This window comes from Dipteris shenzhenensis, chromosome 1 (assembly GCF_047967505.1).
Source record: "Dipteris shenzhenensis isolate YYH24624 ecotype China chromosome 1, Dip_SZ_1.0, whole genome shotgun sequence".
In the NCBI taxonomy this organism is placed as follows: Eukaryota; Viridiplantae; Streptophyta; class Polypodiopsida; order Gleicheniales; family Dipteridaceae; genus Dipteris; species Dipteris shenzhenensis.
In genome coordinates this window covers 806,611-831,991 of record NC_141596.1, presented here as the reverse complement: position 1 = coordinate 831,991, position 25,381 = coordinate 806,611, and positions in this window count along the sequence as shown.

The window sequence follows — 25,381 nt, the reverse complement described above, 5'->3', positions numbered from 1 at the left end:
TCTAATAGTAGTAATCCTAGATGTGGGAGAAAATGTCTCCTCAAAGTCAATGCCTTGTTGTTGGGCATACCCTTTTGCAAAAAGACGGGCTTTGTGTCTCGATCTATACTGCCATCAGATTTCCTTTTTAATTTGTAGACCCACTGAGTACCAATGGCATGCTTGTCGGGAGGGAGATCTACTAATTCCCATGTGTCACTTTTGGCAATGGATTGTATCTCAGCTCTCATTGTGTCCATCCACTCTTTGCTGTCAAAAGCATCTTTATGGCACAAAGGCTCTTTATTGCCAGCTGTGCAAACTCAAGAAAGTGACCATGCATCTCTCTATTCCCTAATCTTGTCCAGGTAGCAAAGGGCTGATCTTGTTTGCTATCTCTCAATGTATCAAGAAGCCATCTGAGAACTTGCCTTTGCTGTCTATTGACAGCTCTTTCTTCAATCACTACATCATGAATAGTGGGATCATTTTGTGCTGGAAGAGAAACCTGCAAATCAGCATGGGGTATTGGCTGATCATTGCTTGTTGGAGGGCCTGCAGGAGGCTCATGTTGCTGGTCAAAGTCCCCCTCTGAGGAAGGTAGAGGTAACCAAGAGTCAAAGGCATCAAACATGTCAACTTATGGCTTAGCTTTGCAGTCCACAAGAGGAGAAGCCGAATGTTCAGAAAAGATTATATCTCTACTGACAAGAATCTTCCCAGTATTTGGTTGGTATAACCTATGTCCTCTGCTCTCCTAGCTGTAACCAATCAATATGCATTTGATTGCTTTGTCATCAAGCTTATGTCTCAACTGAGATGGTACATGAACATATGCAAGAGACCCAAAAACTCTCATGTGTGAAAGTGAAGGCTTCCTGCCTTTCCATGCTTCATAAGGTGTAACAGTCTTCAATGCCCTTGTAGGTGATCTATTCAGCACATAGTTGGCACACATTACTGCATCAAGCTAAAATTTATTGGGCAAGGACTTGGCCTTAAGCATGCATCTGGCCATCTCCATAGTGGACCTATTCTTCCTTTCAGGAACAGGATTATGCTGAGGAGTGTAAGGAGTAGTGCATGAGTGAACAATGCCCCGTGAAGATAAAAATTGCATCAAACTCTGTTGACATATTCTCTCCCCCCCTATTTGTGTTGAGGGTGACAAGCTTGTGGGGGGTAAAGGTCATTGTGCCTTTACCCCGGTTATGTACAATACTCAAACACATATATAAATGAATGAAAAAGAAGATTAGGGTGTTCAGCACCCACCAAAACTTGTGTGGCTCTCTATTTCTCTCTCTCCTTCCTCCGTTCTTGCTTCCGTTGAGAGCACTCTCAACTGGTATCAGAGCCCGGGTGATCTAGCTGAGCGTGCATGAATGCCTGGAAGCTCAGCAGCTCTGTGGGAGGAAGGAGAAGCTCTGTGGGAAGCTTTGTGGGTGATTTTACTTGCATCCGAGTGCACAAAGACCTTGAAGGAACTTTTGGAAAAGTCACTTTGGTTTTACGAAGTGGTTTTGAGAGCCTGTTAAGTGTCTTTAAAGAAAAAGTCGTTTTTAAAGCTTTTCCCTGTTCCGTTCGACGACAAAGACTCCGTATTGACTTGTAGAGGCAACTATTGCTTGCTTTTGGTATCCTCTTCACTTCAGGAGCTTGGAAACACCTTCATTCTTGAATCTGGGATTATTTCATTGGATTTCTGACTCACTGTGTCAGTTCCTACGTTTTTCTTTCCGGGTGTTGGAACTCAAGTTTGGAGCAACCATTTGCAGATCTGTCAGTTCCGGTGGACTCAGGAGGTCCTAAAACTTCTATGTTGCTCATCATTCGCACTCCGATGGAGTTTACAAATAGTTCAGTTTCCAAAAACGTTTTTGAGTCTGTGTGTTGCACCCAGTGATTGGGACCATGGTTTCCAAAACTGTCTGTCCCATTGCGTTCCAGACGCCTAAAAACCCCTACCTGTCAGTTCTTGCATGATTTGGTGGATTATTTTCAGAGTTATAGATCTCTGTTATTGGATTTCGTCTCTCTGTTATGCATTTTTCATTCTAAGGTTTTGAAACCTTAGATTTATGCCACATGGCAGTGGATAAGTGTTGACTCCCATTTCTCACTCATCGATTGGGATTTTGGAGTTCCAACAGAAGAGAGATATTTGCAGATTTTCTTGTTGAGTCCGATTATGCAATGGCGCCCATGTTTTGAGGCATCTCAGGTTCTATTTTCAGTAGCGGTCATTACCGTGGGACCATGATTTCTTGAGCATACCTTATGCAGATCACTCTGGTTGTAGTTTGAGCCATGTGCGCTCATTCGTGGTGTGCATTTATTTCTATATGCTTGAGCTAACCTCAAATGAACATCTACCTATGACATTTTATGCTGCCAAAATATGACTAGCAAGTCATCATGGTTCCTCATCCCACAAGGCTAGCTACAGAAATCCAACCAAACTATGATAGTTGTTTCTATATGCTTGAGTTTACCTCAAATGAATGTCTATCTATGACATTTTATGCTCCCAAAATATGACCAGCAAGCCATCATGGTTCCTTATCCCACAAGGCTATCTAGTTGAACCTATACCATCCTCAAACCAATACTTTTAGACACACACACGATACCATAGCATGGCATTTTAAGTACAAAATATGGTTCCTCCCTTTTCTTATAAAATAATGCTATGGATGTGGAGGATTGATTCAACACTGGTGCCTAATGGTGTGTTAAAGATTTCATGTGCATGAGAAGAAGACAAAAGAAATCCTTCTACAACCAAAACTACAAGAGCCTCGTCATCTCAAACCCTCCGCTCCACAACTCACTAGCAAGGACAACCCTCCCCAAAAAACAAACCTTAGTGTTTGCAACTACTATCCATTCCCTTCACCTTTTTGAGGATCCAACAACCAATATGGCATTTTGCCAAGTAGGAAATTATTAAACACTTTATCTGGTAAGTTTTAGAGCACCTAGAGGCCGTTAAAGCGCCAAATATTATAGTGTCTTCAAAAATTTGTGCAGTGCGATTCCTGTGGAGCCAACATCGATGTAGGAAGACTTTGATAAATGAGGGCATTACGTGCCAACTCCTTGCATTTCACTAGCTACCATAAGTTTGGCTGGGAAGCCAAATGCAATCCGTCCCTGCAAACATTCAACACCTTAGATGCTCTCTATGACATGCCTATGTGATCGTTCAATTATCTTACATCGGTGGACATGGCCAATACTAGGACTCAAAGTGTTTGAACAAAGGCTGTATGAATTGCTCTTAAAGCGTTAGCTTAGGGAGGTAAATCCAACCTTCAAAAAAATATCTTTGTCTTCCCCTTTAGTAGCAACATGGAGGAGGGACTTAGCTGCATCGACAACATTGGCAATATATGATGCCAGTGATTGGCCGTATCTTGAGACACCTCCCATCATTGGGAGAACAAGAGGATGCAAGAACATCATAGTGCAACCTGCATGATTGCTTCTTTCATAAAGGAGTTGACTGGAGGAATATAAAAGGAGCAAGAGACTAACCATATGTAGACATGTGTTGGCCTGCTGATAATTGATTTTTTCTTCAAAGACGGATGGAGAAGGAAGGATCCTTAGCACTACTAGCATTGCACGTTATCAACAGCACGAGTTCAATGTCTTTGATGGCAATATAGAAATTAAGGTTTACTAGGTCACCCCTTCTCGATTTAAAGATTATTCCAAAAGGTTGGCTTAAGTAGGTGTTTTGAAGGCAAAAAGTTCAAAACTTTGACTTTTAGGATTTTGGGAATAATTCAGCCTACCTATATGTTTTAAAAATGGTACATAAAATTATCCCTATTGTAAATATATTTATGTAATTTTGAAGAATAATACTACCCCACATTTCGAACTCTCATGGTAGACTTACATTTTCCAAGGTGACCCCCCCGAGGCTATAATCTCCCATTAAGTGTCCATTAAAGCATCTAAAGGCGTGTACAAAGAAAAAGGGACACACTCAAGCTTTCAAAACTACACATCTTGGAGCTACACGAAGGTATTTCAGAAGGATTCTTGACTCCCATAAAAGATTTGAGGCCAAGTAAGGGAGAGCTAGACCACATAATCCCAAGTAATGATGAAAAGTGAGGAGGAAGATCTTCTGAAGTAGATCTGCAATCCTAGTCCAAATGATCTTGGCCTATTTGGGGCCTATTTACACTCCCAAAGGTAGTGCTAAATAGACAGAGTAGAACTAAAAGCACCAAGGATAAGAGTGATCAACTTAAAAAATAATCATTCACCACTAATTTAATGCAATCCAAGACCAAAAAAGAGAATGACAAGACTAAAAGACAAAGTCAAATCATCAAGATTAGAGATCTATTTATGCAAGAAAGCATAGCGTCCTAATGTGAAGGACAATGAGAGTAATAAAGACAGAACAACTTTATAGAATTGTCTAGAATTCAAGAAAATGCAAGAAGACTACATACTTATCACAAAAGGAAAATTCCATCAATAGCATTCTAAAATTTCCCTTGACATAAACTACTCTACCCAAACATGCATGTTGCATATTGGGAGCTTCTCGGCCTTTTTAAATATAAAACTCCCTTTTGTATATTAACCTTTGGATCTTAATTTATTTCCTTATGTATATATAAATCTATAAGTAACGGAATTAATAAAAACCCATATGTTGAACTCATGAGATAGGGTTACAAGTGACTCTCTTGAGCTTGAAGGCTTGTGAGTGTGAGATTCTTTCATGAGTGTGAGAGGCTTGTTGAGAGTTCTTATGCTTACATTACTTGGTTGAGATAGCCCCTTTTGTAGTCTAGAGATAGATGCTCTTGGGGTGGCATACCTTGCTTCTTTTCTAGGATTGCTTGAGTGTGGCAAAGGTACCTAGCCATCCTTGAGAAGTAGTTACCATTCACAACAAGCAACGATGAGTGAGTAGTGCTTGCACGAAAGCTTAGTACCGTGAGGTGTCTAGAGGCCCATAAACCTCAAGTGGAGGGTGTGGAGTAGAAGAGTTGATGTTGAGAGAGAGAGTTGAGTTGTATATTTTCTTTTGTTGTCGTTTGTTGTCTTCTTTAGGTTAGGTTAGGTTGTATGTTGCTTTACATTGTAGGGTAGATTTGTTGCTTTAGATTAGTTTGCTAGTTTTAGTGTACAGTTTGAGTGTTAACCTCCTATGTGACTTCCATCATCACGCAAACACCCAACGTTATGTTTCTAGGCTACACAATTGGTATGAATTCTTGATGGCATTCCCAAGGAGAATCACCATGTGTTCACAGTGTTATTTCATGCAGTACCAAAAGCCAGCCATGTCCATTACCCATACCAAAGTCGCATCAAATGTCTATGCTTTTAGATTCTAGGGCAATGTTGTCACACTCAATTGTTTGTAGAGTCATCTTGTAGTTGCATGTGTGTGCTTTAGTACATATAATGTTTCCCTCATCTTGGTAGAATATAATGTTTTGACAACCAATCCCTTTGCCACTTGACAGAATGGAACATGGTTAGAATGCGTAAGGTAAGTTTGGACCACCCCAAAGTGGATAGGGCCATTTTCATAGGTGGGGATGGTGGTAGGAGGTTGAGGAGGGATAAATGGAAGCAAGACATTGGCAGAAGTATAAGAGTAGAGATAAGAAAGGCTTGAGGGATAGACGGAATCAATGACAAGGAAGGTGAAAATAGGTCAAAGAGAGAGAGAGAGAGAGAGAGAGAGAGAGAGAGAGAGAGAGAGAGAGAGAGAGAATTAAATAAAGTTGCAAGGAGAGATTTCTTAGTTTTGTCCTTTGGGGTGTGTTTTATTTTGCTCTTTATGTCTTAATTCAAACTAGGTGATAGAAACCATGTTTTGGAAATGTGAAAAATGAGAAGGATGAAGTATTGCTTTGATTCAATTACTATACACCATGTTCGTAATGAGGTTGACTCAATTACGTTCTAATGAGGTTGACAATTGCATCCCAATGAAGTTAGGTCTATTCCCATGGGCGACAATGCAACCCTCACAAGAAGCACCACATTGAGAAGCCAACAATAGTTAGAGGGCATTTCAAAGCATTGGAGAGGAAAATTTATTGCATTTGGAAAGACAAAAAAGAATTTCTTTATCCATGGGTATTACAGATGTATAGGGCAAAGCAATTGGATTTAAATAAGGAAATTGCACTAAATTTTTGTTGACATAGTAAGTTGTTGCTACCTTTGAATGGCTATATTTTTAATCATTTTTAGCTTTTGAAACATGCGTTAATTCTTGGTAGATGTCTTTCCGTTGAATCATTTTGTTTGTAGCATATCATAGGGCTCTTGGAACTTTGGCACTCAATACATTGTTGGGGAGGTGATCCTCGTAGGAGTGGTGTCATGACTAAGGTTTGGTGATAGGCTTGTGATTGGCTGATAAGTGCCACAGACACTTGGTCATTGGACCATGCAATAGGTCAAGCATGATTGGAGATTATGGAGAGTTGTGGACACTTGGCAGTTTAAGAGAAAATTCTAGACATTGCATGGAGGCGGTGTTTGCATGGGAGTGATCATTCATGACTACAAAGCCCTACATGATGATTTTATATGCCCTTTTGTCATTATCACGAGCCATAGAGCCATGAAATCGAGGTCCATTAGATAGGTTCCTATTGTTGCAGCTACACATCAAAGGTACAGTCGTTAGTAGAGTCTTTTGGTCTTGTAAGCCAACAAACTCAATAGACCAAAAGACTCTGCAAACAAATGTTGGAATTCAAAGAGTCATTTGGTATCAGAGCGTGGTTGTGAAGATTCAGAGAAGAAGAATTCATGAGCAAGATTAGAAGATTTAGCTTAGGCAGTCTTGATATCAACGGTGGGCATGTGTTGGTGTGGAAGACCAAGAGGCCAAGGAGCAAAATACATCCTTGGTCAAAAGTTCCCTTAGAAGTTCTAGCTACTGTGTGTTCTCAGGCAGAGACGTCCGTCGTCAGATTTACTGGCTGAAACTTTGAGGGCAGCTGTCAGCAAAATTATGGTTTATGCAAAAGGGCTTGTGGGAGATTGTGTCTAGAATAGAGAAGGAGCCGACCACCGGTGAAGTAGAGAAACGATCGTGGAAGAAAAATAATGATAAAGCAATTGGCATGATGGGATGAGCCCTAGGAGAGTACTTCCACCATCTTGAGATTACAAAGTCAGCAGTAGCAAATTGGGCAATTCTAGAGGCACTATTCGAAACAAAAATGTGTCATTCCAAAGCAAATCTCAAGCAGCAACTTTACAACCTCCATATGAATGACAATGAAGATCTGGGAACCTTTCTGAACTGTATGCAGGTGCTCTTGAAACAACTTCAATGAGTTGGTGCCATTATTGAGGATGATGATCAAAAGGCTATACTAATTGCGCATCAAGTTCAATGCATCTTTCAGAAAGGACATCTGCACATGGTATTCACAGCAACACCTGTAGCAGTCCTTTAACTTGCACACAAATGGAGGCTTCAAATATTCAAATGACCACAAACCATGAGTATTGCAATGAAAACGCACAGGCTCTTTAACTTAGTAAGATATGTAGTTGATGGAAAATCAAGATATGTAGTTGAGGAGAATGAATGCAAGATATGTAGTTGATGGAAAATCAATGGGCAATGACAAGCATTTGATGTAATTTAGGTGGCAATGACAATCATTTATTGTGCACTTTCAATATTTAGACTGACTAGCATTATTGTAAAATGATAACTTTACATGTGATGTTGATTACTCATTGCAAAGTAAAAAAGTACACTTTAGGATGAAAACATAACAACTTGTTGATGCACCATTGAAATCCCTGAAATAAATCATGATTCCAAAGAAACTCTCAATTTCTAGCCCCAAAGAGAATGGCACCCGAAAGAATGGCATGAGAGACACTCCTTCAAAATACATTATGAATGTAGTTATGAACATGTTTGCATATTATTCACACACAACAATTACGCACCAATTTACATAGTTGGCAAGAAAGTAGTAATTCCCATAAGTAATGATTGTATAAAGAAATACAATATTGTTATTCAAAACTCATAGTCTGCAAATAGCTCCTCTCCTGCATGTATATCATCTATGGATTCAATACAAATGTGACCATATTCTGCAATATCTATGTTCATCATGGGGTCATACCAAGGTGGAACATCAGGGGAAAATACATAACAAACATTTGGCTTTACATTGGTATTTCTATTGCTGTTAATAAATCCTACCACATTGCCATATTGAACATCACCAACAATATGCACCGTATTCTTCATAGGGACAGTGGGGTCCTCTTGGATAGAGTACTTCTTTAGCCTTGGATGAACTCTACATAATTCCTTCCAGTCTCTGTAGGAGTACTTGTCACCTCCATAATGGAGAATAGTAGTCCCTCTCTTTATGGAGCCATGCACAAACAAGCCCAAGCCAGCACCTGTAATGGTTGACTCATGCACCTCGAAAGCCACATTTTTTATCCAGAACACTTCGTTGATAGGGACAGGTAACTTTGGTGGTCCAAATGGATCTCGTTCTGGTATGTACCTACTCAAGCTTGATTTGAACGTATATCTATCTACATCACAAAAGACAAATTCAATTAGCTGCAACAACAGTTATATAGACTTGAGATAAAATCAAAAAACACTTTGACATATGTACCTTCATGAAAAATACGCATTCTGTAGTCGGTTTATGTAGCCCTTAGCAATGTATTTCTTGATATAGCGACCTTTGTACCCTAGGTCTATAGCCAATTGAGAAACTTGCATAGCATTCATGCTAGAGAGTTGCGGAGCATTCCTTAAAAGCCTTATTTGGGATGCATTGAGTTTAAGCACCTGGCCATCACCACCATGGGTTGTCTTAGGGTGTACACCCTTTGGTTCTATATTACCACCTATATCCCTCTCTCTTAGTTGATCTACAAGAGGAAGATTTCTTGTTTTATATTCCATTCTTGACCATGCATGATTTGCCTCCCTCCATTCATCAATTACTTGGTGGACAAGGTTGAAATCCTTATGCCCCTCCATCACAGGTAATTGTCCATACCGATTTGTCTCAATCATGCTGTGCACATCTTTAGTCTCATCGAGTTGTAGTAAGTACGGCATCAACTCTCTCAGTAGAATATTATCATCCTTGTCTTGTACATCAAATGTTGAAGGAAATATGCAATTTGATGGAGGGCTAATGCAAGCCTTGTATGGGGAGTCATCAACAAGGATTGTCCTTCTAGCATCACATCCAAATTCCTTTGAGATTTTTGCTAAGGGTTTGAACATTGCCTCAACACCAACCTTGTCAGGCCTATTTATCCTCGTCTTACTGTAAGTGTAGCATCCTTGCTGAGACCATATAACAAAGAAAGGGAGGCTCTCATTTGCATAATTTTGTAGCTTTCCTACGATATCAAGTACGTTATACTCCATCGTAGTTGACCAAATACCTACATTAAATCTTTGTAGCAAGATTTTAAGAAATTCTATGCACCCAGGACGAACAACCATATAACTATTTTTGCCGTGCATAATAGACAGATGTATTAGAGACTTGAATAGGCAGCGACTTAATAACAGGCCATTCAAGTCTAATATGATTGTTAATCGTGGCATATCCAAAGAAATTGTATGTGGATATAGATCCAAATTCTCCTTGAAGTTGCTGGCTTCTGACTCATCCAAATTGTCAGGTGCTATGATTTCATACATGTTTGCAACAACAATAAGATTATCTAGTCTTGTCCCCAATGTTGAGACAGTACGTTCATCCATGTTCTCTTCTAAAAGTATAGGATTCGTGATATTCCTTGCAATTTTCTCCATTTTTGGGGTTATGTTTTCTTCTATACCTCTTGTATCCATCGTGTAATTGATAGTCCCCATTTTGGGTGGTATGTTGTCCTCTACATTTGATGTCTCCATATCCTTCCATGCATCATTGGTCCCTATGGAAGTTGAGGAATATAGAAATATTTTGATTCTTTAGAGTGTATTCAACAATGTCGAAGCACAAAAGCTTATGAAACTAATAAATAAAAATAAAGTACGGACATTATCCATCGCCGTTCACTGATTCCATTGTCTTTTTGGGGAATGGCACTGGTGCCAATCTCTCTAAAGTCAATTGAGAATGCAAATAGTGCAACCTTTCTCTCTGAACTCATAGAGAGAATGGCAATAGTGCCATTCTTCTCTTGGGGTGGTGCTAGTGCCATTTTACATATAAGGTTATGGAGAATGCCACTAGTGCCTTTCTCTATACCCTCATTAGGAGGAGAGAATACTACTAGTGCCTCCCCCCATGTCCCAAAAGAAATGTACAATGCATGATCTGAAAGCATAGATACTGTATTACTTTGGTCCAATAGATTTGTAGAAAGCACCCAAATCAAAACTTTGGTAGCATAGTTAATACTATACAATTTTTAATCTCTGTAATGCTTTCAACTAACATAGATTCAAGAAAGGAACATAACAGTATTACCATTTCTACATAACCACAAAGAGAGAATGGCACTAGTGCCATTCTCCATATGAAGTCACATAAAATGTTAATAGTACCTCTTACGTATAACCCGACATAGGGACAATGACACTAGTACCATTCCCCATGTCATTATGTCACACAATTTTATCATACCTAATGTTTAATCTCTTTAATATAATGAGAGTATGTGCAATCGAGAAAATCCATAAAAGTCATATTATTTTGAAACTGAATACACAAGGCATAAATGAGTAGCTAAAGACCTTGCTCCAAATCTTCCAATGTAATCTTTGGGATAGCTTCAAGATCTGCTTCAGTTAAAGGTCGCAAGTCTTTAATGTGATGCTCACCCTCTTTAATTCCTTCATCGATAGGTGAATCAGCTCTATGCGTCTCAAGAGGCCTCTCAATGCTAGACCAAATCTTAATATGGGGATTATTTGATGCATGTGCCACACACATAGCCTCGACCTCTGTCGCCTGTTGGGATGTCTTCACTAGTGAGATCACTTTTCTTTTGCTTGACAATGCTTGTAATGCCACACATCCATTAGTAAAGACGTCAACAAAAACTTCATGTTCCCTACTACAATAGCACCTGATGCACTCCTTGATGATGCCATGCTTCACAACGGCCTCTTTTTCATACTCATCATCCTCATCAGAATAAAGAATATTGTCCTCAATTATTGTGTATGGCCTTGTGTTTTCTAACATGTGCTCAAATCCCATCAAACCCATCATGTGAGCTCACAAATGACAAAAAACAGAAGGTCTCAGACAAACCCTTTTGTGCACTATCCGATTCATAAATAACACCCACAAACCTTCTATGCCAAAATCGAGCCTCTATCATTGCTTCCTTGAGATTTACCATCTCTATCATTGTCATAAATGATAGCAATACATACTGTGATGGAGTGGCAACGGTCTCCATCAAGCCACAAAGCAACTTCTTGAAGGCATCCTTATCCCAACACATGCCTTTGGTAGATCCCTCTGAGGTGTCAAGCACACACAAGCTGATTGAAAGTTGTCCCTTAGAGTGACGTGTTAGAAAGCTCTCCCCCTCCATCTCCATGTTCACTTGAATAATTGTCTAAGGAAAACAAGACTGCGATGTAGACTTGTTACCCTCTATTGAACTAATCACCCAATCAACATAGATTGATGCAGCTTTTGGGAAATCAGGTGTGGACTTGCCAACTTGTAGCTTCTCTTTGACCCATGACTCACATGAACCCTTGAAGCTCTGATAAACAATTGAATCAATTTTGAAGTAAGTTGCAAGGGCATCCCATGTTTGATGTTGGGGCGAAGGGTGACGTGAGTTGAACTCCTTGATGAGTGCTTCTTTCAGGGCTCTATCATGCTTAATCTCCATTGCCCATTGAGACATTTCAATGGAGTCCTTGTCTTTGCTTGACTTGACCAAGACTATTTCTTTAGACTCAATCTCTGCTTGAAGTGCACGTACATCTTCATCTTCCAATCCTAGCAGACACCTCATATATGTTATTGTGGGATTTCGACCCTCAAGATCACCCTGCTTCACCAATGTCAAAATCCTAATCCATTGTTCATAGATGTCATCATCATATGTGGCCATGTGTGTGTCCTTGGTAGCAAAGTTTGCGCCCATCGATACGCTTGCAACTCCTACAAAATTCTATATAAAAAAATCAAAATCATCTTAGACATTCTTCTAATCCAAATCATGTAATAGAGATAATAATGACACTAGTGCGATTCTCCCATTACCATGTCAAAAGCATGACTTGGTAACTAGAAGAATGGCACTAGTGCCATTCTCACATCAGGGAATTGACACTACTATCATTTCTTTTACAAAGCCATAAACATTCTTGAAATAAAAAATGCATACAAAGCAAAGTTTATTACTCACATCCCAAATTTGTCGATCTTTATGCCCTTTGACAAGGCCTTGGGCTGGTTTCTTTGGTCATCCGCCGAATGCAATCCACTGCGCCCTTAGGTGTTGTAAGATATCGATATATGGTTGATTTTTCAAAACGGTCTGTGCCTCCATGTTGGCCATTGATGATATCTTACAACTTGCTTCAACTGGTGCATTGACAACAATTCTCGCCTTCCTCCGTGTATAGAAACCTTTTCATTGATTGAAGGCTTCACCATGTGCTTTAGTTATAAACATCCTTGTAGCATAAATCGAATGCTGCCCTGCGAGAATCCAATAATTATACTCCTTTAACTTTTCCACCTTTATCTCTTCCTTGCACATCGGAGTATTTGTGCCTATGTGGTAAGGCATAAGATATGCACATGTTGCAGGAGGTCGTGCATTCATTGCAAAACTCTTGACCAAGTCACTGACATAGCTGAGGGTCGATGTCCTGTACACATATTGGCTTGGTGCTCTAAAGCAATTCATCACTGGGATCAACACCTCAAACTCCAAACCAAATGGGAAGTACTCTACGTACTCCATCAAGCCTGTCATACTTGTGTCCTTCCTTTCCAATTTCTTTTGTAGTGCCTTAAAGTCAACATCTGGCTGGATTTTCTCATACAGGATGATAGTTGCTTCATATGATTTCTCACCATGTCCTATTATATGTGTCTCACCACTCCCCGTTGCATCACCTCCACTTCCAGTTCCATCAGTGACTATTCCCATACCTCCCTGTTTTCCTCCTAAAGTTGTCTCTTTATCTTTAGCCTCCAGTTTATCCCCAATGCTTGTTTTTCCATCTGACCTTATTTCCTTCTCACCTATTGTTTCCTCCTCACCGGTCTCTCTAGCCTTCTCTTTCAATGTGTTCTGAGACACTTGAGAGCTTGATCCCTCAACATCACTTTTCTTGGTTCTTTTCGAAACGTTTCTACTCTTTTTTATATCTTGCTTTATCCCTTTTGTTACCAAATCAAAGCTTTCTAATATCTGTCGGTTGGTATAATTTTCTGGCTCATTAATCCAACCCCTAGATATCATCGTGTCCTCCCCAGTAGCATTCATCCTCGCATGATCAAAACAAGCAGGATCCAATTGATACACATTGCCTCCCAATGTATGAATTTTGAGACAAGGAACGTTGTCTTTCTCGGTATCCCCCATCTCTTTAACTTGTCCAACATCTTCAAAAGTTTTTCCTTGGATGTTCACAAAACAATGCACTTTATGGAGTTTTTGGAGTTCGTTATTGTATATATCCAAAAACCATCCCCTTCCAGAACTAACTCCATCATAAACTGACACCTCTCGAACCTTTCTCTTTCCCTTGCTAGCCATTCTTGCAATGTTCTGTTAACAAAAGAACCAAGGACACAATGAAATGTATAATAGAAAATCATAACTGTAGTAGGAAATATTACAACCACAATGCAACTTCTATTAACAAAATAACCAAGGCGAAGCAACTTATATATGCATTATGAAAAACTACACCAACACAGTAAGCAAATATACACAATATCAAAGTTAAGATGGTTATAATAAAGAATGGTATTCGTGCCATTCTCCAACATAATATGATGTTAGAAGAGTGTCACAAATGCCATTGAACACATGGATTGTGAGTTTGTTCACAATGGCACAAGTGCCATCCTCCGTGAGAGTTTCAGGATAATGCCACTGGTGCCATCCTCCATGATGTTAAGGAGAATGGCAGAAGTTCGATTCATTACATGGATTGCAGAGAATCAGAGAATGGCACCAGTGCCATTCTCCTTATGTGAAGGTTATCACATGAGAGTTTTCTCACCTGACCTTCTAGAGAAGGGCACTGATGCTAATAAGAATGCACATGTGAGTTTAGGCTTCTCAATGCCATTTTCTAGGGCCTAATAAGAGACTGGCACCACTGCCATTCTCCACTTGTACAAATGTTTATCCTACTATTCTAGGAGGGGTATTCTAGTAGAGTGGTGTCCTACCAATCCACATGTGAGTTTGATGATCTCAGTGTGATTACGTAGGTTCTAGCATGAGATTGGCATCACTACCATTCTCCACTAGTGGTAGTCTAGACATTCCACTAATTTTATTGGCTGCAGTAGGATAATGGCAAAAGTGGCAATGCACATGTGAGTTTAGAATTCCTTGTGCATGTTTTCAGGTCATGCTATGAGATTGGCACCACTGCCATTCTCCACAGAGATTGACACAATTCCATATGATATCTACACAGCGGCGACAGTGATCACTACATAGAAGAATGCACATGTGAGTTTAGGCTTCTCAATGCCATTTATTTAGGGCCTAATAAGAGATTGGCACCCCTGCCATTCTCCACTTGTACAAATGTTTACCCTACTATTCTAAGAGGGGTATTCCAGTGATCATAGGAGAGTGGTGTCCAAATGTGAGTTTGATGATCTCAATGTCATTATATAGTTGCCAGCATGAGATTGACATCACTGCCATTCCCCACTAGTGGTAGTCTCTACAAGAATGCACACATGAGTTTAGGATTCTCAATGCCATTTCTTAGGGCCAGCATGAGTTTGGCATCACTGCCATTCTCTACTAGTGGTAATCTAGACAAACTAAATCGATAGATTGACATTCCACTAATTTTATTGGCTGCAGTAGGATAATGGCAAAAGTGCCAATGCACATGTGGGTTTAGGATGTGCATGTTTTCAGGTCATGGTATGAGATTGGCACCACTACCATTCTCCACCGGTGGCATTCTCGACAAAGATTGACACAAATCCATATGATCTCTGCACAGCGGAGATAGTGATCACTACATAGAAGAATGCACATGTGAGTTTAGGCTTCTCAATGCAATTTCTTAGGCCTAACACTAGTGGTAGTCTAGACAGCATGAGATTGGCATCACTGCCATTCTCCAATAGTGGTAATCTAGACAAACTGAACCTATAGATTGACATTCCATTAATTTTATTGGCCATGTGAGTTTAGGCTTCTCAATGACATTTCTTATGGCCTAATAAGAGATTGGCACCACTACCATTCTCCACTTGTACAAATGTTTATCCTACTATTCTAGAAGGGGTATTCTAGTGATCATAGGAGAGTGGTGTCCGATTCCAATCCACATGTGAGTTTGATGATCTCAGAGATTGACATAATTCCATATGATCTCTACATAGCGGAGACAGTGATCACTACATAGAAGAATGCACATGTGAGTTTAGGATTCCTTGTGCACCACTGCCATTCTCCACTGGTGGCATTCTATAATGGCAAAAGTGCCAATCCACATCTGAGTTTAGGATTCCTTGTGCATGTTTTCAGGTCATGGTATGAGATTGGCACCACTACCATTCTCCACTGGTGGCATTCTCCACAGAGATTGACACAATTCCATATGATCTCTACACAGCAGAGACAGTTATCACTACATAGAAGAATGCACATTACCACTAGCGGAGAATGGCAGTAGGATAATGGCAAAAGTGCCAATGCACATGTGAGTTTGGGATTCCTTGTGCATGTTTTCAGGTCCTAGTATGAGATTGGCACCACTGCCATTCTCCACTGGTGGCATTCTCCATAGAGATTGACACAAATCCATATGATCTCTACACAGCGGAGACAGTGATCACTACATAGAAGAATGCACATTACCACTAGCGGAGAATGGTAGTAGGATAATGGCAAAAGTGCCAATGCACATGTGAGTTTACAATTCCTTGTGCATGTTTTCAGGTCATGGTATGAGATTGGCACCACTGCCATTCTCCTAATAAGAGATTGGCCTAATAAGAGATTGACACAATTCCATATGATCTCTACACAGCGAAGACAATGATCACTACATAGAAGAATGCACATGTGAGTTTAGGATTCTCAATGCCATTTCTTAGGGCAAGCATGAGATTGGCAATCACTGCCATTCTCCGCTAGTGGTAATCTAGACAAATTAAACCTATAGATTCACATTCCACTAATTTTATTGGCTGCAGTAGGATAATGGCAAGAGTGCCAATGCACATGTGAGTTTAGGATTCCTTGTGCATGTTTTCAGGTCATGGTATGAGATTGGCACAACTGCCATTCTCCACAGAGATTGACACAATTCCATATGATATCTACACATCAGAGACTGTGATCACTACATAGAAGAATGCATATTACCACTAGCGGACAATGGCAATAGGATAATGGCAAAAGTGCCAATGCACATGTGAGTTTAGGATTCCTTGTACATGTTTTCAGATCATGGTATGAAATTGGCACCACTGCCATTCTGCACTGGTGGCATTCTCCATAGAGATTGACACAAATCCATATGATCTCTACACAGCGGAGACAGTGATCACTACATAGAAGAATGCACATTAGCACTAGCGGCGGAGAATGGCAGTAGGATAATTGCAAAAGTGCCAATGCACATGTGAGTTTAGGATTCCTTGTGCATGTTTTCAAGTCATGGTATGAGAATGGCACCACTGCCATTCTCCACTGGTGGCATTCTCCACAGAGATTGACACAAATCCATATGATCTCTACACAGTGGAGAGAGTGATCACTACATAGAAGAATGCATATTACCACTAGCGGAGAATGGCAATAGAATAATGGCAAAAGTGCCAATGCACATGTGAGTTTAGGATTCCTTGTGCATGTTTTCAGGTCATTAGGTGAGATTGGAACCACTACCATTCTCCACTGGTGGCATTCTCCACAGAGATTGACACAATTCCATATGGTCTCTGCACATGTGAGTTTAGGCTTCTCAATGACATTTCTTAAGGCCTAATAAGAGATTGGCACCACTGCCATTCTCCACTTGTACAAATGTTTACCCTACTATTCTAGGAGGGGTATTCCAGTGATCATAGGAGAGTGGTGTCCGATTACAAGTCCGATTACAATCCACATGTGAGTTTGATGATCTCAGAGATTGACACAATTCCATATGATCTCTACACAGCGGAGACAGTGATCACTACATAAAAGAATGCACATGTGAGCTTAGGATTCCTTGTGCACCACTGCATTGTCCATTGGTGGCATTCTATAATGGCAAAAGTGCTAATCCACATGTGAGTTTATGATTCCTTGTGCATGTTTTCAGGTCATGGTATGAGATTGGCACCACTGCCATTCTCCACTAGTGGCATTCTCCACAGAGATTGACACAATTCCATATGATCTCTACACAGCGGAGATAGTGATCACTACATAGAAGAATGCACATGTGAGTTTAGGCTTCTCATTTCCATTTCTTAGGGCTTAATAAGAGATTGGCACCACTACCATTCTCTTGTACAAATGTTTACCCTACTATTCTAGGAGGGGTATTCCAGTGATCATAGGAGAGTGGTGTCCGATTCCAATCCACATGTGAGTTTGATGAACTCAGTGTCATTATGTAGGTGCCAGCATGACTTTGGCAGCACTGCCATTCTCCACTAGTGGTAGTCTAGACAAACGAAACCTATAGATTGACATTCCAGGGCCTAATAAGAGATTGACACAATTCCATATGATCTCTACACAATGGAGACAGTGATCACTACAAAGAAGAATGCACATGTGAGTTTAGGCTTCTCAATGCCATTTCTTAGGGCCTAATAAGAGATTGGCACCACTGCCATTCTCCACTTGTACAAATGTTCACCCTACTATTCTAGGAGGGGTATTCCAATGATCATAGGAGAGTGGTGTCCGATTCCAATCCACATGTGAGTTTGATGAACTCAGAGATTGACACAATTCCATATGATCTCTACACAGCGGAGACAATGATCTCTACATTGAAGAATGCACATGTGAGTTTAGGATTCCTCGTGCATGTTTGCAGATCATGGTATGAGATTGGCACCACTACCATTCTCCATTGGTGGCATTCTCCACAGCGATTGGCACAATTCCATATGATCTCTACACAGCGGAGACAGTGATCACTACATAGAAGAATGCACATTACCACTAGCAGACAATGGTAGTAGGATAATGGCAAAATTGCCAATGCACATGTGAGTTTAGGATTCCTTGTGCATGTTTTCAGGTCATGGTATGAGATTGGCACCACTGCCATTCTCCACTGGTGGCATTCTCCACAGAGATTGACACAATTCCATATGATGTCTACATAGCGGAGACATGTTTAGGATTCCTTGTGCATGTTTTCAGGTCATGGTATGAGATTGGCACCACTACCATTCTCCACTGGTGGCATTCTCCATAGAGATTGACACAATTCCATATGATCTCTACACAACGGAGATAGTGATCACTACATAGAAGAATGCACATGTGAGTTTAGGATTCCTTATGCATGTTTTCAGGTCATGGTATGAGATTGGCACCACTGCCATTCTCCACTGGTGGCATTCTCCACAGAGATCGACACAATTCCATATGATCTCTGCACATGTGAGTTTAGGCTTCTCAATGCCATTTCTTCGAACCTAATAAGAGATTGGCACCACTTGTACAAATGTTTACCCTACTATTCTAGGAGGGTTATTCAAGTGATCATAGGAGAGTGGTGTCCTATTCCATTCCACATGTGAGTTTGATGATCTCAGTGTCATTATGTAGTTGCCATCATGAGATTGGCATCACTGCCATTCTCCGCTAGTGGTAATCTAGACAAACTGAACCTATAGATTGACATTCCACTAATTTTATTGGCTGCAGTAGGATAATGGCAAAAGTGCCAATGCACATGTGAGTTTAAGATTCCTTGTGCATGTTTTCAGGTCATGGTATGAGATTGGCACCACTGCCATTCTCCACTGGTAGCATTCTCCATAGAGATTGACACAATTCCATATGATCTCTGCACAGCAGAGACAGTGATCACTACATAGAAGAATGCACATGTGAGTTTAGGCTTCTCAATGCCATTTCTTAGGGCCTAATAAGAGATTGGCACCGCTGCCATTCTCCACTTGTACAAATGTTCACCCTACTATTCTAGGAGGGGTATTCCATAGAAGAATGCACATGTGAGTTTAGGATTCGTTGTGCATGTTTGCAGGTCATGGTATGAGATTGGCACCACTACCATTCTCCAGTGGTGGCATTCTCCACAGAGATTGACACAATTCTATATGATCTCTACACAGTGGAGACAGTGATCACTACATCGAAGAATGCACATGTGAGTTTAGGCTTCTCAATGACAAATGTTTACCCTACTATTCTAGGAGGGGTATTCCTGTGATCATAGGAGAGTGGTGTCCAATTCCATTCCACATGTGAGCTTGATGATCTCAGTGTCATTATGTAGGTGCCAGCATGAGTTTGGCATCACTGCCATTCTCCACTAGTGGTAGTCTAGACAAACTAAACCTATAGATTGACATTCTAGGGCCTAATAAGAGATTGACATAATTTTATATGATCTCTACATAGCGGAGATAGTGATCACTACATAGAAGAATGCACATGTGAGTTTAGGATTCCTTGTGCATGTTTTCAGGTCATGGTATGAGATTGGCACCACTGCCATTCTCCACTGGTGGCATTCTCCACAGAGATTGGCACAATTCCATATGATCTCTGCACATGTGAGTTTAGGCTCCTCAATGCCATTTCTTAGGGCCTAATAAGAGATTGGCACCACTTGTACAAATGTTTACCCTACTATTCTAGGAGGGTTATTCAAGTGATCATAGGAGAGTGGTGTCCTATTCCATTCCACATGTGAGTTTAGGATTCCTTGTGCTGTTTTAAGGTCATGGTATGAGATTGGCACCACTGCCATTCTCCACTGGTGGCATTCTCCACAGAGATTGACACAATTCCATATGATCTCTGCACATGTGAGTTTAGGCTTCTCAATGCCGTTTCTTAGGGCCTTATAAGAGATTGGCACCACTACCATTCTCCACTTGTACAAATGTTTACCCTACTATCCTAGGAGGGGTATTCCAGTGATCATAGGAGAGTGGTGTCCTATTCCATTCCACATGTGAGTTTGATGATCTCAGTGTCATTATGTAGTTGCAAGCATGTTGGCATCACTGCCATTCTCCGCTAGTGGTAGTCTAGACAAACTGAACCTATAGATTGACATTCCACTAATTTTATTGGCTCCAGTAGGATAATGGCAAAAGTGCCAATGCACATGTGAGTTTAGGATTCCTTGTGCATGTTTTTAGGTCATGGTATGAGATTGGCACCACTGCCATTCTCCACTCATGGCATTCTCCACAGAGATTAACACAATTCCATATGATCTCTACATAGCGGAGACAGTGATCACTACATAGAAGAATGCACATGTGAGTTTACGCTTCTCAATGCCATTTCTTAGGGCCTAATAAGAGATTGGCACCACTGCCATTCTCCACTTGTACAAATGTTCACCCTACTATTCTAGGAGGGGTATTCCAGTGATCATAGGAGAGTGGTTTCCGATTCCAATCCACATGTGAGTTTGATGAACTCAGAGATTGACACAATTCCATATGATCTCTACACAGCGGAGACAGTGATCACTACATAGAAGAATGCACATGTGAGTTTAGGATTCCTTGTGCATCACTGCCATTCTCCACTGGTGGCATTCTATAATGGCAAAAGTGCCAATGCACATGTGAGTTTAGGATTCCTTGTGCATGTTATCAGGTCATGGTATGAGATTGGCACCACTGCCATTCTCCACTGGTGGCATTCTCCACAGAGATTGACACAATTCCATATGATCTCTGCACAGCGGAGACAGTGATCACTACACAGAAGAATGCACATGTGAGTTTAGGCTTCTCAATGCCATTTCTTAGGGCCTAATAATTGGCACCACTACCATTCTCCACTTGTACAAATGTTCACCTACTATTCTAGGAGGGGTATTCCAGTGATCATAGGAGAGTGGTGTCCGATTCCAATCCACATGTGAGTTTGATGATCTCAGAGATTGACACAATTTCCCTCCTTCTACATGTGAGTTTAGGATTCCATATGATCTCTACACAGCGGAGACAGTGATCACTACATAGAAGAATGCACATGTGAGTTTAGGATTCCTTGTGCATGTTTTCAGGTCATGGTATGAGATTGGCACCACTGCCATTCTCCACTGGTGGCATTCTCCACAGAGATCGACACAATTCCATATGATCTCTGCACATGTGAGTTTAGGCTTCTCAATGCCATTTCTTCGGGCCTAATAAGAGATTGGCACCACTTGTACAAATGTTTACCCTACTATTCTAGGAGGGTTATTCAAGTGATCATAGGAGAGTGGTGTCCTATTCCATTCCACATGTGAGTTTGATTATCTCAGTGTCTTTATGTAGTTGCCATTGGCATCACTGCCATTCTCGGCTAGTGGTAATCTAGACAAACTGAACCTATAGATTGACATTCCACTAATTTTATTGGCTGCAGTAGGATAATGGCAAAAGTGCCAATGCACATGTGAGTTTAGGATTCCTTGTGCATGTTTTCAGGTCATGGTATGAGATTGGCACCACTGCCATTCTCCACTGGTGGCATTCTCCACAGAGATTGACACAATTCCATATGATCTCTACAAAGCGGAGACAGTGATCACTACATAGAAGAATGCACATGTGAGTTTAGGCTTCTCAATGCCATTTCTTAGGGCCTAATAAGAGATTGGCACCACTGCCATTCTCCACTTGTACAAATGTTCACCCTACTATTCTAGGAGGGGTATTCCATAGAAGAATGCACATGTGGGATTAGGATTCCTTGTGCATGTTTGCAGGTCATGGTATGAGATTGGCACCACTACCATTCTCCACTGGTGGCATTCTCCACAGAGATTGACACAATTCCATATGATCTCTACACAGCGAAGATAGTGATCACTACATAGAAGTATGCACATGTGAGTTTAGGCTTCTCAATGACAAATGTTTACCCTACTATTCTAGGAGGGGTATTCCTGTGATCATAGGAGAGTGGTGTCCGATTCCATTCCACGTGTGAGTTTGATGATCTCAGTGTCATTATGTAGGTGCCAGCATGAGTTTGGCATCACTGCCATTCTCCACTAGTGCTAGTCTAGACAAACTAAACCTATAGATTGACATTCCAGGGCCTAATAAGAGATTGACACAATTCCATATGATCTCTACACAACGGAGACAGTGATCACTACATAGAAGAATGCACATGTGAGTTTAGGATTCCTTGTGCATGTTTTCAGGTCATGGTGTGAGATTGGCACCACTGCCATTCTCCACTGGTGGCATTCTCCACAGAGATTGACACAATTCCATATGATCCCTGCACATGTGCGTTTAGGCTTCTCAATGACATTTCTTAGGGCCTAATAAGAGATTGGCACCACTTGTACAAATGTTGACCCTTCTATTCTAGGAGGGTTATTCAAGTGATCATAGGAGAGTTGTGTCCTATTCCATTCCACATGTGAGTTTGATGATCTCAGTGTCATTATGTAGTTGCCATCATGAGATTGGCATCACTGCCATTCTCCGCTAGTGGTAATCTAGACATTCCTTGTGCATGTTTTCAGGTCATGGTATGAGATTGGCACCACTGCCATTCTCCACTGGTGGCATTCTCCACAGAGATTGACACAATTCCATATGATCTCTGCACAGCGGAGACAGTGATTACTACATAGAAGAATGCACATGTGAGTTTAGGCTTCTCAATGCCAGTTCTTAGGGCCTAATAAGAGAATGGCACCACTTCCATTCTCCACTTGTACAAATGTTTACCCTACTATTCTAGGAGGGGTATTCCAGTGATCATAGGAGAGTGGTGTCCGATTCCAATCCACATGTGAGTTTGACGAACTCAGTGTCATTATGTAGGTGCCAGCATGAGTTTGGCATCACTGCCATTCTCCATTAGTGGTAGTCTAGACAAACTAAACCTATAGATTGACATTCTAGGGCCTAATAAGAGATTGACACAATTCCATATGATCTCTACACAGCGGAGACAATGATCACTACATAGAAGAATGCACATGTGAGTTTAGGCTTCTCAATGATATTTCTTAGGGCCTAATAAGAGATTGGCACCACTGTCATTCTCCACTTGTACAAATGTTCACCCTACTATTCTAGGAGGGGTATTCCAGTGATCATAGGAGAGTGGTGTCCGATTCCAATCCACATGTGAGTTTGATGAACTCAGAGATTGACACAATTCCATATGATCTCTACACAGCGGAGACAGTGATCTCTACATAGAAGAATGCACATGTGAGTTTAGGATTCCTTGTGCATGTTATCAGGTCATGGTATGAGATTGGAACCACTGCCATTCTCCACTGGTGGCATTCTCCACAGAGATTGACACAATTCCATATGATCTCTGCACAGCGGAGATAGTGATCACTACATAGAAGAATGCACATGTGAGTTTAGGCTTCTCAATGACATTTCTTAGGGCCTAATAAGAGATTGGCACCACTGCCATTCTCCAATTGTACAAATGTTCACCCTATTATTCTAGGAGGGGTATTCCAGTGATCATAGGAAAGTGGTGTCCGATTCCAATCCACATGTGAGTTTGATGAACTCAGAGATTGACACAATTCCATATGATCTCTACACAGCGGAGACAATGATCACTACATAGAAGAATGCACATGTGAGTTTAGGATTCCTTGTGCAACATTGCCATTCTCCACTGGTGGCATTCTATAATGGCAAAAGTGCCAATGCACATGTGAGTTTAGGATTCCTTGTGCATGTTATCAGGTCATGGTATGAGATTGGCACCACTGCCATTCTCCACTGGTGGCATTCTCCACAGAGATTGACACAATTCCATATGATCTCTGCACAGTGGAGACAGTGATCACTACATAGAAGAATGCACATGTGAGTTTAGGCTTCCCATTTCTTAGGGCCTAATAAGAGATTGGCACCACTGCCATTCTCCACTTGTACAAATGTTGACCCTACTATTCTAGGAGGGGTATTCCAGTGATCATAGGAGAGTGGTGTCCGATTCCAATCAACATGTGAGTTTGATGAACTCAGAGATTGACACAATTCCATATGATCTCTACACAGCGGAGACAGTGATCTCTACATAGAAGAATGCACATGTGAGTTTAGGATTCCTTGTGCATGTTTGCAGGTCATGGTATGAGATTGGCACCACTACCATTCTCCACTGGTGGTATTCTCCACAGAGATTGACACAATTCCATATGATCTCTGCACAGCGGAGACAGTGATCACTACATAGAAGAATGCACATGTGAGTTTAGGCTTCTCAATGACAAATGTTTACCGTACTATTCTAGGAGGGGTATTCCTGTGATCATAGGAGAGTGGTGTCCGATTCCATTCCACATGTGAGTTTGATGATCTTAGTGTCATTATGTAGGTGCCAACATGAGTTTGGCATCACTGCCATTCTCCACTAGTGGTAGTCTAGACAAACTAAACCTATAGATTGACATTCCACTGCCTTATAAGAGATTGACACAATTCCATATGATCTCTACACAGCGGAGAGAGTGATCACTACATAGAAGAATGCACATGTGAGTTTAGGCTTCTCAATGCCATTTCTTAGGGCGTAATAAGAGATTGGCACCACTGCCATTCTCCGCTAGTGGTAATCTAGACAAACTGAACCTATAGATTGACATTCCACTAATTTTATTGGCTGCAGTAGGATAATGGCAAAAGTGCCAATGCACATGTGAGTTTAGGATTCCTTGTGCATGTTTTCAGGTCATGGTATGAGATTGGCACCACTTTTCTCCACTTGTACAAATGTTTACCCTACTATTCTAGGAGGGGTATTCCAGTGATCATAGGAGAGTGGTGAACATTTGTACACAGCGGAGACAGTGATCACTACATAGAAGAATGCACATGTGAGTTTAGGCTTCTCCACTAGTGGTAATCTAGACAAAACCTATAGATTGACATTCCACTAATTTTATTGGTTGCACATGTGAGTTTAGGCTTCACAGTGCCATTTTCTAGGGCCTAATAAGAGATTGGCACCACTGCCATTC